Source organism: Mustelus asterias, chromosome 5, assembly GCF_964213995.1.
Source record: "Mustelus asterias chromosome 5, sMusAst1.hap1.1, whole genome shotgun sequence".
Lineage (NCBI taxonomy): Eukaryota > Metazoa > Chordata > Chondrichthyes > Carcharhiniformes > Triakidae > Mustelus > Mustelus asterias.
This window is the reverse complement of record NC_135805.1, coordinates 140662535-140676106: the sequence shown is the minus strand read 5'-3', so window position 1 is coordinate 140676106 and position 13572 is coordinate 140662535.

Below are 13572 nucleotides of genomic sequence, written 5' to 3'. Positions count from 1 at the left end.
GGTTCAAGAATACTGTTGACAATGGATCCAGCTAAACTTACCGTTTTCCCAGAGCACAAACTGAGAGCGTGAACAACATTAAAGGATTCAATTTTAATCCCCACTGTTAATCAAGGTGAGTAACATAAAGGGAAGCAGTACAGGGGCCTTTGTAGCCACATCTGTGAGGATTGGCTGAAACCTTGTGGTTAGAGTATGCAGAGTAAACTCCTGGGGCGTGATATTACCAAAAACATTTGAAGTGTCCAATGAGCATGAAAATGGGAGAGTTTCAGACCCATTTCTTTTTACAAGAGAAAACATCAAACCTCATGACACTAGGGAAAAAAAGAGCCAAAGTGTGATTCTCGCTGATAGAGGGAGTGGACAGAGTCTATTCAAGCCAGGAAGCCGGCTGCTGATTGCTAGAAGGTGCTATTGCACATGCAATATTCATCACTCATCTGATGAAGGAGCAGATTCCAAATAAATCTGTTGGACTTCAAACTGATGTTGTGAGTCTTAGTGTGCTCAACCCAGTCCAATGCTGGCATCTCCACATTATGATAGGATGGAAAAAGGAGTGATTAAATAACCAAGGATGATGGTACAAGGCAAAAAGTATGGTAATGAAGAAACAGAAAATGGGTCTAGAGTTTCTGTAAATGGTAATAGCAGATCATCAGAACCTGCTGTCTGAAAAAAATGGAAGCAGCAGTTATGATCTGGAATTATTGAACTCAATTTTGAGTGTTTAGGGGCTGTCACAATGATTTTCTTGTTGTATTTTAAAACTATCATTCCCCTTAAGTAGCCAAACAAAGTAACAGAGTGGTTCCAAGATGAGCTTTACTATAGCTAGCCATTGGACACAATGTCCATTCAGGGCATTCAGAGTGAAAAATTCAGAAATACGTAGGCAATTAAAGACTCAGCATCAATTACAAGTAATTAGCATACACCAATAACAGAATAGGAGTTATCTCTGTTCAATCATCATTATGGTTACATCATGCATGCATAAGGGTATAATATCCAATTAAAACGTGTGCATGTTATATCAATGATAGCTATATCTCTGACCAATGGTATCTCAACCTCCCTTTCCATTGTTCCTCGTTGTAATGGGCAGACATGAACTGCAGTTGCACATCATTCGATTAGATAGTCCTTGAGCTTTATCTGGGCTTACTTTAATCAAAACCTGTCATTTGCACATTGCTTTCCCTGTGTGACTGAGGTTCAGCTTGCAGCTTGTGATTTTTAACCCTTTCATTGAGGCTGCAAGATTTTAAAGTGCTTAAGTGAAAGATGAGATGCTGTTCTTGACAAGTGTCAGAAGTGGAGGTAGCTGAACAAAGAGGTCATAATGGAAGTAGAACAGAATTAAAATGGCAAGCAATCAGGAGTGTTATTTACAGCATACGCTATGCAATGCATAGACTGTCAGGAGATTCACACCAGTAGTGGGGGGATGGAGCCTAAACCTGCCAAAGAGACTGGCAGCAGAGTGTTCAGGGTGCCATCGCGCATATACTGGGAGATCAGGTTGAGAGTGCAACATTAAAGGCAGTTGAACTCAACATCATATGGAACCTCTCGAAATCTTTCAGCAGGCAGGGAGTCCCAACCCAGCAGCAACCCCAACCCGAGGACTCCTGGCCAAGCCCAGGCACCCATAGGGCCCCCCACCCCACTCCTCAGCATGGCAGTGGCTGACCTGCCCTCTTGCAGCCTGGAGGTAAGCGGTACTTACCTCCTTGCTCACCCTCGCAACTGTAGTGATTCATGCCTGTGTAACATGATGCCGGAGAGGTGGGTGCATTCCGGGAGGAGGAAGGATCGCACGCCAAACTCATTAATGGGATTGAAATCCAGTTAATCTCATGCTAATCAGCATCGTGCCCAATCTGGTTTGCATCAATAGGAAGGGGGCCAGGAGAATTGCAAACTGTTTGACACTAGGCGCAAAACCGATTTTTAGGCCCACACGCTATACTCCGGGATCAGCGTGATCTGGGCCAGGCATAGCGAGGTCAGGGAGTTGCCCCCGTAGTTTCAGAATGATTAATTGTCTTGCACAGGCAGCCAGTAGCAGACACCATACACAGTTCAGTCGCACATCTGTTTATTTCCTTTCTGTTGCTGGGTTCAGAAGTTCATAGTCATAGTGCATACTTTTAAAAATGTTTCATAATACATTTCAAATAAAACTCTGCTGTAATTACAGAGGTACATATAGGAAAAATATTTAAAAAGTGGAGTTCCAGAATTAAATAATCAGAATTCCACCAAAAGGTGGAAATTTCTCAATCATCCATATCAGTCCGAGTACTTAAAAGAAACCTCAAATTATATAGCACTTTCAACGTTGGAAAAACCCAAGGGCTTCACAGAGATGCTAACAAAAAACAAACAAACACTGAGCCAAAGGAGGAGATATTTAAAATAAAACCAGAAAAGTAGGTCAAGCAGCATCAGCAGTGAGAAACAGAGGTAATGTTTCAGGTTGATGACCCTTTGAGAAAGGGAGGGACAAGGCCATTGAGGAAATTGAAAATAAAGTTAAGAATTTGAAACGGGAAATGGGAGGTTAGGATGGGGAGCAGATTGTAGGAATAAATATCTCTCTAACTGCAAGTTGTAATACAAAATGGATTTGATAAACAGCATAATTAGGGCCTGGCTATGATTCTTTTACTTTGCTAAGCATGAATACATTCCTTTCTTTCTCCTTCACTTGTCAAAGCTCCAACTGGGGTTACAACAATGATCTTGAGAACAGCAAACCCCTTATTTCTGCACAACTTTCCTATAATGAATATTTATGCTGTGATACTTTGGGCCAAATAGCTGCACTGATACAATTCAGAGTCAATACTTCTGTCCAGAGTCACCCAGTAATCTGACACAGATTGGCTGTTTCTAGATGAGATCAGTATCTATTTTGACTGCACCAACCATTCTCAGCCCATAACACAGAACTTCAAACTTTAAGTTCTTTAAAAGGACAGGGTGAAATTAAATACTACTGGAGTAACATTTGCTTAAGACTTGAGTTCCAGCTGGATCCTTGGATTAATCTGGGTAGAAATAAGGAGTGGGATGTGAGAAAGCTGGAAGGGGCATTGATACCAAATGTGATAGATCAAAGCAAAATGATGCTGAAAATCTGAAATAAAAACAAAATGCTGAAAAAACTCAGCAGGTCTGGCATCATCTGTGGACCTGCTTCCGACCTGAAGGAGAGTCATACAGTCTGAAAATGTTAACCCTGTTTCTCTCTCCACAGATGCTGCCAAATTTCCTGCTTTTTCCAGCATTTTCTGTTTTTATTCCACATGATAGATGTCTGTGCATGCAGCCACTGTGTGGCATTGTTGCTGTTGGTACAGCAGTGTGATCAATAGCATGTGGGGTGAGAACTAGAGGATCAGAATAGAACATCATAATTCTTTGAAACAAAAGAAATGACCATAGGAGCTGTGACAGAGCCAAATCTATATCCTAGTGCCCTATGGCAAATTGTTCAGAACATTGAATAACAGTGACCAGTCGACTGCATTTCATTCCTTGGCTCATTTTAAAATCTGATAATACTTGCAAGCCATTTCCTCTTGTGGGAACAAGAAGATATGGGGGGGGGGGATTTTCCCAAAATAATTCTAAGCCGCTTTTTTGGTGAGCTGATTCTCAGTTATTTACAATACTCTGTGCAATGCAGAGGCCGTCAGGAGATTCATGCTAGTGGGGGAGGGCGGAGCATAAGCCTTCCAGAGAGGACGGCAGCTCAGGGCGCCATCATGTTTATACTGATGTATATACAGTATATACTATACATGTATATACTGTAAGTAAAAAACTGGAGTATAAATAAAATGATGTGTGCAATCAACATGCACTTTACTTCACGTGTATATCATATCAATCACACCCGTAGGACAAAAATTAGGCGGATGGAAATCAGTGGAATGTGGCAACACTGCTCAGAGGCAACAGTCAACAAATCCCTGCTCGTGGGCAACAGCCACAGATTGCCCAGCACTGTTCTAGATGGTCATAGATTTGGAAGGTCTGTCCAAGGAGGCTTGAGTTCTTCCAGGTAAATTGTACACACTGCTGTCGCTTTGGTGGAAGGAGTGAATGAGGTTGGGACAATCAAGTGGGTTGCTATGTCTTGGATGCTGTCAAGTTTCTTGAATGTTGTTGGAACTGCACGCATCCAACCAAATGGAGTATATTCCATCACACTCCTGATTTGAGCCTTGTAGGTGATAGACAGGTTTTGGGGAACCACGAGGCAAGTTAACCACCACAGGATTCTCTGACTTGCTTTTGTAGCCATAGTATTTATAGTGTTTACAACATGTAGTCTTGGTGTGGCATTGCATCCTGTGTCAGCATTCAACATGGAGAAGAAAATTCCCCTATGATTTTGTTCCTTCAGTTTGATGTCACAATTAATCCCAAAATGGGCCTCTGACCTCATATTCATGCATCACAAGGCTATCTATTTCCACCTCCGTATGGCATTACTTTGCCTGTCTCAGCTCATTCATGTCCTTGTTTCCTATTCACTCAAATATACCGATGCATTCCTGACTGGTCTACTAAATTCTATTCACCATAAACTTAAGGTCATCCAAAGCTCTAATGATCATGTCTTGATTTGAAACAAATTCTGCTCCCTTTTCTTCCCTGTGATTGTTGACCTGCATTGGCTTCCAGTTCAGCAACATCTTGACATTAAAATTCTGATCCTTGTTTTCAAATCCATCACGGCCTTAACCTTCCATACCTTTAATTTCCTCCAGCTCCACAACCCTCTGAGATATCTACATTCTAATTCTGACTTTTTGCGAATTTTTAATTCATAATTGCTCCCCTGTTGGCAGCCGTGCCTTCAGTTGCCAGGCTCTTCCATTTCCATTCTACATTTCCCTGCCTCTCTAACTCGCATTCTTCCTTTCATATAGTCCTTAAACCTAACTCTTTGACCATGCCTTTGGTCATCTGACGTAGTATCTGCTGTGGCCCAATGTTATACTTTGTTTTATAATGTCCTTGTGAAGTGCCCTGGGATGCTTCATTAATTAAGCTATATAAATATAAGTTATTGTTCAATTGCTTACAGAAGTGCCCAGGAGATTAATCTTAGTAACATAGCAACAAAGGTAGGCTATTCAGGCCCTCAAGACTGTTCCATTGCATTGTCTCCAGGTGAATAGTTTTTCAAAATCTCTATTTGGGCGGTCATTCATTCATTGGTAGGCTGTCTGTGGAAGCATTACAGCGAAGCCTAATCCTGACCCCCATCATACCATGAATGCACTTGCTAGTACTAATAACTTTACAGTGAAGAACAGGATCTCAAAGAGTGATTCCACTGCTCCTAACCCAGGGTCCTTGAGAATAACAGAAATGCTCTGTCACTGAGAATAGCTAATTCAGCAAAGGTAACTAGGTGTTAAAGCTATTTGAGGCCACATGCGCAGATGAACAATGAGGAAAGCCTTATGCAATTTTCTATTAAAACTAAGGGGGCAATCTAATGAAAACATTTCTAACCATAGAACGAGCATGAAAATGGGGGTTTCAGATCTGTTTTATTGGTGAGTCCAAATCTTATGCTCTTAGTGCATTAAAAAAAATCCTGAAATCTGATTTCTGCCTGTAGGGCAGGGCTTAAATCACCAGAAGGCCAACTGCTAGCAGCAGAGGGCACAATTGTGCATGTGCAAGTCTCTCTGCTCTGAGCAACAGAGAGACCACAGCCTCTGCTGCTTTCAGCTGGCCTCCATGGCCTAAACCTGGCACCAGCTCCCCCCACCTCCCATCCAGTACTACTGTGGGCTCGCGGCTGAAACGCAACCCTGCATGGGCCAAATGCGGGCAATTGGGATTAGCTTAGGGGTTTAAAAAAAAAGGGTGGCATGGACCAGTTGGACCAAAGGGCCCGTTTCCATGCTGTAAACCTCTATGACTAAGAGGGAATGAGCGAGAGAGATGGAGTGTGTAAATGAATTGGTGAATTAGCTTTTAGTGATGGAGTTCACAATTGAGTGAATGCTTCAGTGACAAGTAAATTAATAGGTAAGCCATTAAATAAGATCCAAAACACAACAAGGACTTCATGGAAATATCCCTGAGCTTTCTCATTCCATGTTGGTCTTATAGCTGACTAGTTCCTGTGAGACCTTTACAAACACATTTAAGGGTATGACAAGTCTGATTCTTGTCTGCCCCCTTCTGTTATGCAACATCCTGTCCTGTGATGTTACAAGTTGAAGTATCACATCAGATGAGAACACTGCTGCAACCCATACTGTCACTTGACGAACTTAGCAGCTTACAGCTGGGGGCTATGAGAAAGATTTATTGTGCAAAATTCCTTCATGCCTTCAGCATCATTTCTGACCCTTCCTGAGGCAACAATTGGCAGCTACTTCGTATAGAAGACATTTTGGAGGCGTTTGATTCAATCAGTTTGATGAACGAAAGGAGCAGAAGCAATGGTTGATCTGCTCTCTGATATCATTGCATGTAACTGGAGCTATGACCATTCACAACCACATGGAGTTACACATAATGTCAAAATATCTTGTGTCACATTGAGGTTATTATTGAAATGTGTACTTCTGCTTCATATATATGAAGTGTGACAGTTGGTGTCTCAGTGAGGGAGTGTTGCTCGGGCTGCAGTGGAGAGTGACAGTTGGTGTCTCAGTGTGGGAGTGTTGCTCGGGCTGCAGTAGAGAGTGACAGTTGGGGAAGTGTGGGGAAGTTTTTTTGTTTTCTTTTTTTCTTGCTGGTAATGGCTTCAGGGATGGCAGTTCAGGCAGTATGCTGCATCTCCTGTGGGATGTATGTGGTGAGGAAATCCAGTAGTGTTTCAGGAGATTTTAGTTGTAAGAAGTGCATTAGATTGCAGCTTCTGGAGGAGCGTGTAAAGGAGCTGGAGGGGGAGGTAGAGGAACTCCGCATAATTCGGGAGGCGGAGGTGGAAGTTGATAGGAGTTATAGAGAAATAGTAACTCCTAGAAATGAGGCTTGGGTCAATGCCAGGAGGAGGGGTAAGAAGCAATCGGGAAGACAATCCCCTGGGGCGGTTCCCCTCCATAATAGGTTTTCGGTGCTGGAGGCTACAGTTGAGGAGGAATCAACTGAGCATAGAGAGCAGATCTCTGGGGGTGAGCCGAGTGAGAAAGCTCAGGTGGTTAGGGGCTGTAAAAGACTGGGCCTTGTGATTGGGGACTCCACAATTAAGGAGACAGATAGGAGGGTCGGAACTAAAGGTAGGGACTCAGGGTTGGTGTGTTGCCTACCAGGGGCTGGGGTCCGGGATGTGTCTGACAGGGTATTCAGGACTCTTAGGGGGGAGGGAGATAAACCACAAGTTATTGTACATGTGGGGACACACGACATAGGGAGGATAGGGGAAGGGGATATTAGGCAGGGATTTATGGAGTTGGGGTGGAAACTAAAGGCCAAGACTGACAGAGTGGTTATCTCTGGACTCTTGCCTGTACCACGGGATAGTTTAGAGAGGAATAGGGAGAGGGAAGGTTTGAATTCATGGCTGAGGGGATGGTGCAGGAGGGAGGGGTTCAGGTACTTAAGCAATTGGGGCTCGTACTGGGGAAGGTGTGACCTCTATGAGAAGGATGGTCTACACCTTAATCAGAAGGGGACCAATATCCTGGGGGGTAAATTTGCTAAGGCCATGCAGGGAGGTTTAAACTGATTCGGGGGGGGGGAGGGATCCTGAGTAGTGGGGCTGAAAGTGAGGGATGCATGGATGGGGACTGCAATGCACGGCATTGCAGAGGTGGGGTGGAGCAGGGTTTGAAATGTGTATACTTCAATGCCAGGAGTATTCGCAATAAAGTGGGTGAACTTGCAGCGTGGATCAGTACCTGGGACTTCGATGTTGTGGCTATTTCAGAGACATGGATAGAGCAGGGGCAGGAATGGATGCTGCAGGTCCCGGGGTTCAAATGTTTTAGTCGAAGTAGGGAAGGAGGTAGAAGAGGGGGAGGGGTAGCATTATTGGTCAGAGATTGTATCACAGTGTCAGAGAGGAGGTTTGATGAGGACTTATCTGTTGAGGTAGTATGGGCGGAGATTAGAAATAGGAGAGGAGAGGTCACCCTGTTGGGAGTCTTTTATAGACCTCCTAAAAGTTCTAGAGAGGTTGAGGAAAGGATTGCGGAGTCAATCCTGCTTAGGAGTGAAAGTAATAGGGCAATTGTTATGGGGGATTTTAACTTGACTAATATTGACTGGAATTGTTATAGCTCTAGCTCGTTAGAGGGGTCAGTTTTTGTTCAAAGCGTGCAGGAAGGTTTTTTGACTCAGTATGTAGACAGGCCAACTAGAGGTGAGGCTATATTGGATCTGGTGCTGGGAAATGAGCCAGACCAGGTGCTAGACTTGGAAGTTGGTGTGCATTTTGGTGATAGTGACCACAATTCGGTTACGTTCACCTTAGTGATGGAAAGGGATAGGCATGAACCTCGGGCCAATGGTTTTAGCTGGGGGAAGGGTAATTATGAGGCTATTAGGAGAGAATTAGGAAACATAGGTTGGACTAGGAGATTACAGGGACTGGGAACGTCCGACATGTGGAGTTTTTTCAAGGAGCAGCTACTGCGAGTCTGTGATAGGTATGTCCCTGTCAGGCAAGGAGGAATTGGTAGGGCTAGGGAACCGTGGTGCACCAAAAAAATTTCTTTGTTGGTTAAAAAGAAAAAGGAGGCTTATGTTCGGATGAGACGTGAGCACTCGGGTAGTGCACTAGAAAGCTTTAGATTGGCTAAGAGGGAGTTGAAGAGCGAGCTTAGAAGGGCTAAAAGGGGACATGAGAAGACTTTGGCGGATAGGGTTAAAGAGAATCCTAAGGCGTTCTATAGGTATGTCAAGAACAGAAGGTTGGTTAGGGCAAGTTTAGGGCCAGTTATAGATGGCAGAGGGAAGTTATGTGTGGAACCGGAGGAGATTGGTGAAGCATTGAACCAATATTTCTCTTCGGTGTTCACGCAAGGGGACATGAATATAGCTGAGGAGGACACTGGGTTGCAAGGGAGTAGAATAGACAGTATTACAGTTGATAAGGAGGATGTGCAGGATATTCTGGAGGGTCTGAAAATAGATAAATCCCCTGCTCCGGATGGGATTTATCCAAGGATTCTCTGGGAGGCAAGAGAAGTGATTGCAGAGCCTCTGGCTCTGATCTTCAGGTCGTCGTTGGCCTCTGGTATAGTACCAGAAGATTGGAGGTTAGCGAATGTTGTCCCATTGTTTAAGAAGGGGAACAGAGACTTCCCCGGGAATTATAGACCGGTGAGTCTCACTTCTGTTGTCGGCAAGATGTTGGAAAAAATTATAAGGGATAGGATTTATAGTTATTTGGAGAGTAATGAATTGATAGGTGATAGTCAGCATGGTTTTGTGGCAGGTAGGTCGTGCCTTACTAACCTTATTGAGTTTTTTGAGAAAGTGACCAAGGAGGTGGATGGGGGCAAGGCAGTGGACGTGGTATATATGGATTTTAGTAAGGCGTTTGATAAGGTTCACCATGGTAGGCTTCTGCAGAAAATGCAGATGTATGGGATTGGGGGTGATCTAGGAAATTGGATCAGGAATTGGCTAGCGGATAGGAAACAGAGGGTGGTGGTTGATAGTAAATATTCATCATGGAGTGCGGTTACAAGTGGTGTACCTCAGGGATCTGTTTTGGGGCCACTGCTGTTTGTAATATTTATTAATGATCTGGATGAGGGTATAGTTGGGTGGATTAGCAAATTTGCTGATGACACCAAAGTCGGTGGTGTGGTAGACAGTGAGGAAGGGTGTCGTAGTTTGCAGGAAGACTTAGACAGGTTGCAAAGTTGGGCCGAGAGGTGGCGGATGGAGTTTAATGCGGAGAAGTGTGAGGTAATTCACTTTGGTAGGAATAACAGATGTGTTGAGTATAGGGCTAACGGGAGGACTTTGAATAGTGTGGAGGAGCAGAGGGATCTAGGTGTATGTGTGCATAGATCCCTGAAAGTTGGGAATCAAGTAGATAAGGTTGTTAAGAAGGCATATGGTGTCTTGGCGTTTATTGGTAGGGGGATTGAATTTAGGAGTCGTAGCGTTATGTTGCAACTGTACACAACTCTGGTGCGGCCGCACTTGGAGTACTGTGTGCAGTTCTGGTCCCCACATTACAGGAAGGATGTGGAGGCTTTGGAGAGGGTGCAGAGGAGGTTTACCAGGATGTTGCCTGGTATGGAGGGGAGATCCTATGAGGAGAGGCTGAGGGATTTGGGATTGTTTTCGCTGGAAAGGCGGCGGCTAAGAGGGGATCTTATTGAAACATATAAGATGATTAGAGGTTTAGATAGGGTGGATAGTGATAGCCTTTTTCCTCTGATGGAGAAATCCAGCACGAGGGGGCATGGCTTTAAATTGAGGGGGGGTAGTTATAGAACCGATGTCAGGGGTAGGTTCTTTACCCAGAGGGTGGTGAGGGATTGGAATGCCCTGCCAGCATCAGTAGTAAATGCGCCTAGTTTGGGGGCGTTTAAGAGATCCGTAGATAGGTTCATGGACGAAAAGAAATTGGTTTAGGTTGGAGGGTCACAGTTTTTTTTTTTTTAACTGGTCGGTGCAACATCGTGGGCCGAAGGGCCTGTTCTGCGCTGTAATGTTCTATGTTCTATGTTCTATGTTCTATAATTGATATGCCATGATATTAAATAGTAGGGGATTCTGGATAGGAAATAAATCAGAAGGTGTTTTATATTTGATGCAGGACTGAAAATGGAAGCTGCAAATATTCAGATTGGAGGTGATGATGGGGCATAGATGCACATGGGTTACCTGAGCCTGTGCTTGTTGACAACCCAACAGTAAGAAATTTCTGAGCCTTTTGTGAGGGTTCAACCATGGGGAGTAGAATTTTGTTTACTGCAAAACCGACTCCAAGCTCACGTGTTGCTTCTTGTGTTTTCCCCTCCCAGAAGGATCTGTAGTGTTTCTCTTTAAGGGGTCCACTTTAAGCTTGGAGCCTTATGAGTTCTTTGTCAATCACAGCTATTTTGCATGGGTCATCAATCTGCAGAAGGTTAACCTCATGTGCATCTATGTTGTGACATTCACCTTCACCCCAGATGTCAAGGATCAATTCTATGAAGAACATGAAGCTACCATCAGCAGCATTTTCAGCACCAGGGGACTGTAACTTCCAGGGAACATCAACACAAGGGTGAGTACTGACTATGCAGCTTAGGCAATGTGCATAGGGCACCAGGGAATTGGCATGAAGAACAAAAATTGGCAGGTTGCTGGAGCAATGCTGTTACCATGAAGTGTGTGTGACAAACAGCTACTTCCGAACCAAACCATGCCACAAACTGGCCTGGAGACATCTGAAATCATGCCACTAGCACCAGGTAGATCTCACTCTCAAGACTGTCCTCATCATTCATAGCTATCCGGTGGAAGCCTGTGTGATTGACTGGTGTTGGCCTCAGTAGTTTCCTCTGGGCCTTCCTCCTAGGTTTCCTCTGAGCTGTCGTGGGGCATCTCAGCAGGGGGAGTGGGGGCTGCAGACGCAGATGCCAGACAGGCCGGGTGTATCAGGGTCATCCCCTGCAATGAAAGACAAAGTTCAGTGCAAGGGAGTGCATCCGCAAAACCTTAATTCATATGACATATTTTAATTCAGCAGCATGCTGCCAAAATCCTGTCCCTCCCTTTTTTAATTCATGCATGGGATATGGGCTTCGCTGGCTGGCCAGCATTTATTGCCCATCACTGGTCGCCTTTGAAAAGGCGGTAGTGAGCTGCCTTCTTGAAACGGTCAGTGGGGGAGGGAGGGTGCAGGGGTTGGAGGCAGGTACTAGGGGGCCAGGTGCTGGAAGACCGTGGGGTGTCAGGGAGTGAATTGACATTGCAGGCACGACAGATGCAAGGTGGGCTGGACACACATCAAATGACTTCGTTCGGGCAGCAGTTTCTTCCGGCACTGGCAACTGGTCCTCTGTGCCAGTGCACAGGCACTGGCTGCTCCTGCCATTGCCTCCAAGGCCTCGTTGCCCATTTGGAAAGAAGAAAATATCCTTCCTCTCCTCCACTGCATCCAGCAGCTGGCCCATCTCCCACTGTGAACCTTGGAGCAGTTCTTCTGGTGTGTCCATAGTTGGTGCTTATATGCAGCTCTCTGTTGTTAACGCGTATAGCATTGAGGCTCTCTTATTGCATTAAGTGCCACAAGATCGTGTCTCATGGCTCGCTGAAATAACTGACACCATTCATTCCCGCTTTCTCACTCCTTCAGCGCTTCGAATTTTTTTCGTAAGGTCACACTCCAACTCTATCAGTAATCTTATTGGTGATGTTTGGGGGTACTTTGTTAGCACAATATCCGGAGGATAATTAGGTTCAAGTCCCATGCCAGAAACTTGAGCACCAAATCTAGGTTGACACATCAGTGCCAGTGCAGTACTGAGAGAGGTGCTGTCTGTCGATAAGATGTTAAACTGAGTCTCATCTGTCCTTTCAGGTGGATATAAAAGATCCCGTGGCAGGGGAGTTCTCTTAAGTCTCTTGGCCAATAATTATTTCTCAGTCAACACCTAAACAGATTATCTGGTCGTTCATCACATCTTGTTTATGGGAGCTTGCTATGAGCAAATAGGCTGTCACATTTCCTGCAATACAAGAGTGACTATTTTAAAAGTGCTTTATTGGGTGTAAAACACTTTGGAATATCCTGATGTTGTGAAAAGTTGCTGGATAAAAGTCAATGCTTTCTTTCTTTGCTATTTACACTTCAACCTAAATGACATCGAAAGTTGGGTGAACTAGGTTCATCCCAAATTCAGTCACTGTCAGCCAATAGTCCACCAGAATTCTCCATCTTATGACGTATGACTTCAATGTGAACTATGATCAAGGAAAAGGAATAGGATTTCTGAACATTTTAACTGAATTTATTTTAACTTTGCCTGTGGTTGCAATTGTTTGCACCAAGATCATAGATTCCAGTACCATCTTTTTGCACAAGCAATCTCATATAATTATTATCTAGTATTCCTCTCCATTACAGAAAATACATTTTGGCTTGAAGCATCACATGAGGCAAAGCAAGGAGGCAGGGCCTCCATAATTTTCCATTGCCAGTACAGGGATTGAACCTGCACTGCTAGTATCATTCTGCATCACATCTAGTCAACTGAGCTAACCAGCCTCCAGAATCATAGAAGAGTACAGCACAAAAGGAAGCCATCAACCCATCAAGGCTCTTTCATAGAGCAGTCCTGTTACTTCCAATCCCTCGCTCTTTCCCCATATCTCTGCAACTTTTTCTTCAAATATTTATCTAATTCTCTTTTGAAGGTTACAATTAATATGCATCTACTATCCCGTGAGGCAATGCATTCCATATTCTAACCATTCATTCCATTAATTCTATAAAAACTGCCTTGACGTCACACTGGTGGGAATCATTACTGGTTTCCAGTTGTGATGACCACACCTGGGGGCACAGAGGTCAGTGCAGCTCCAAGTAGTGGTCAGGGACATGGTATGGCTGGCACTGCCACA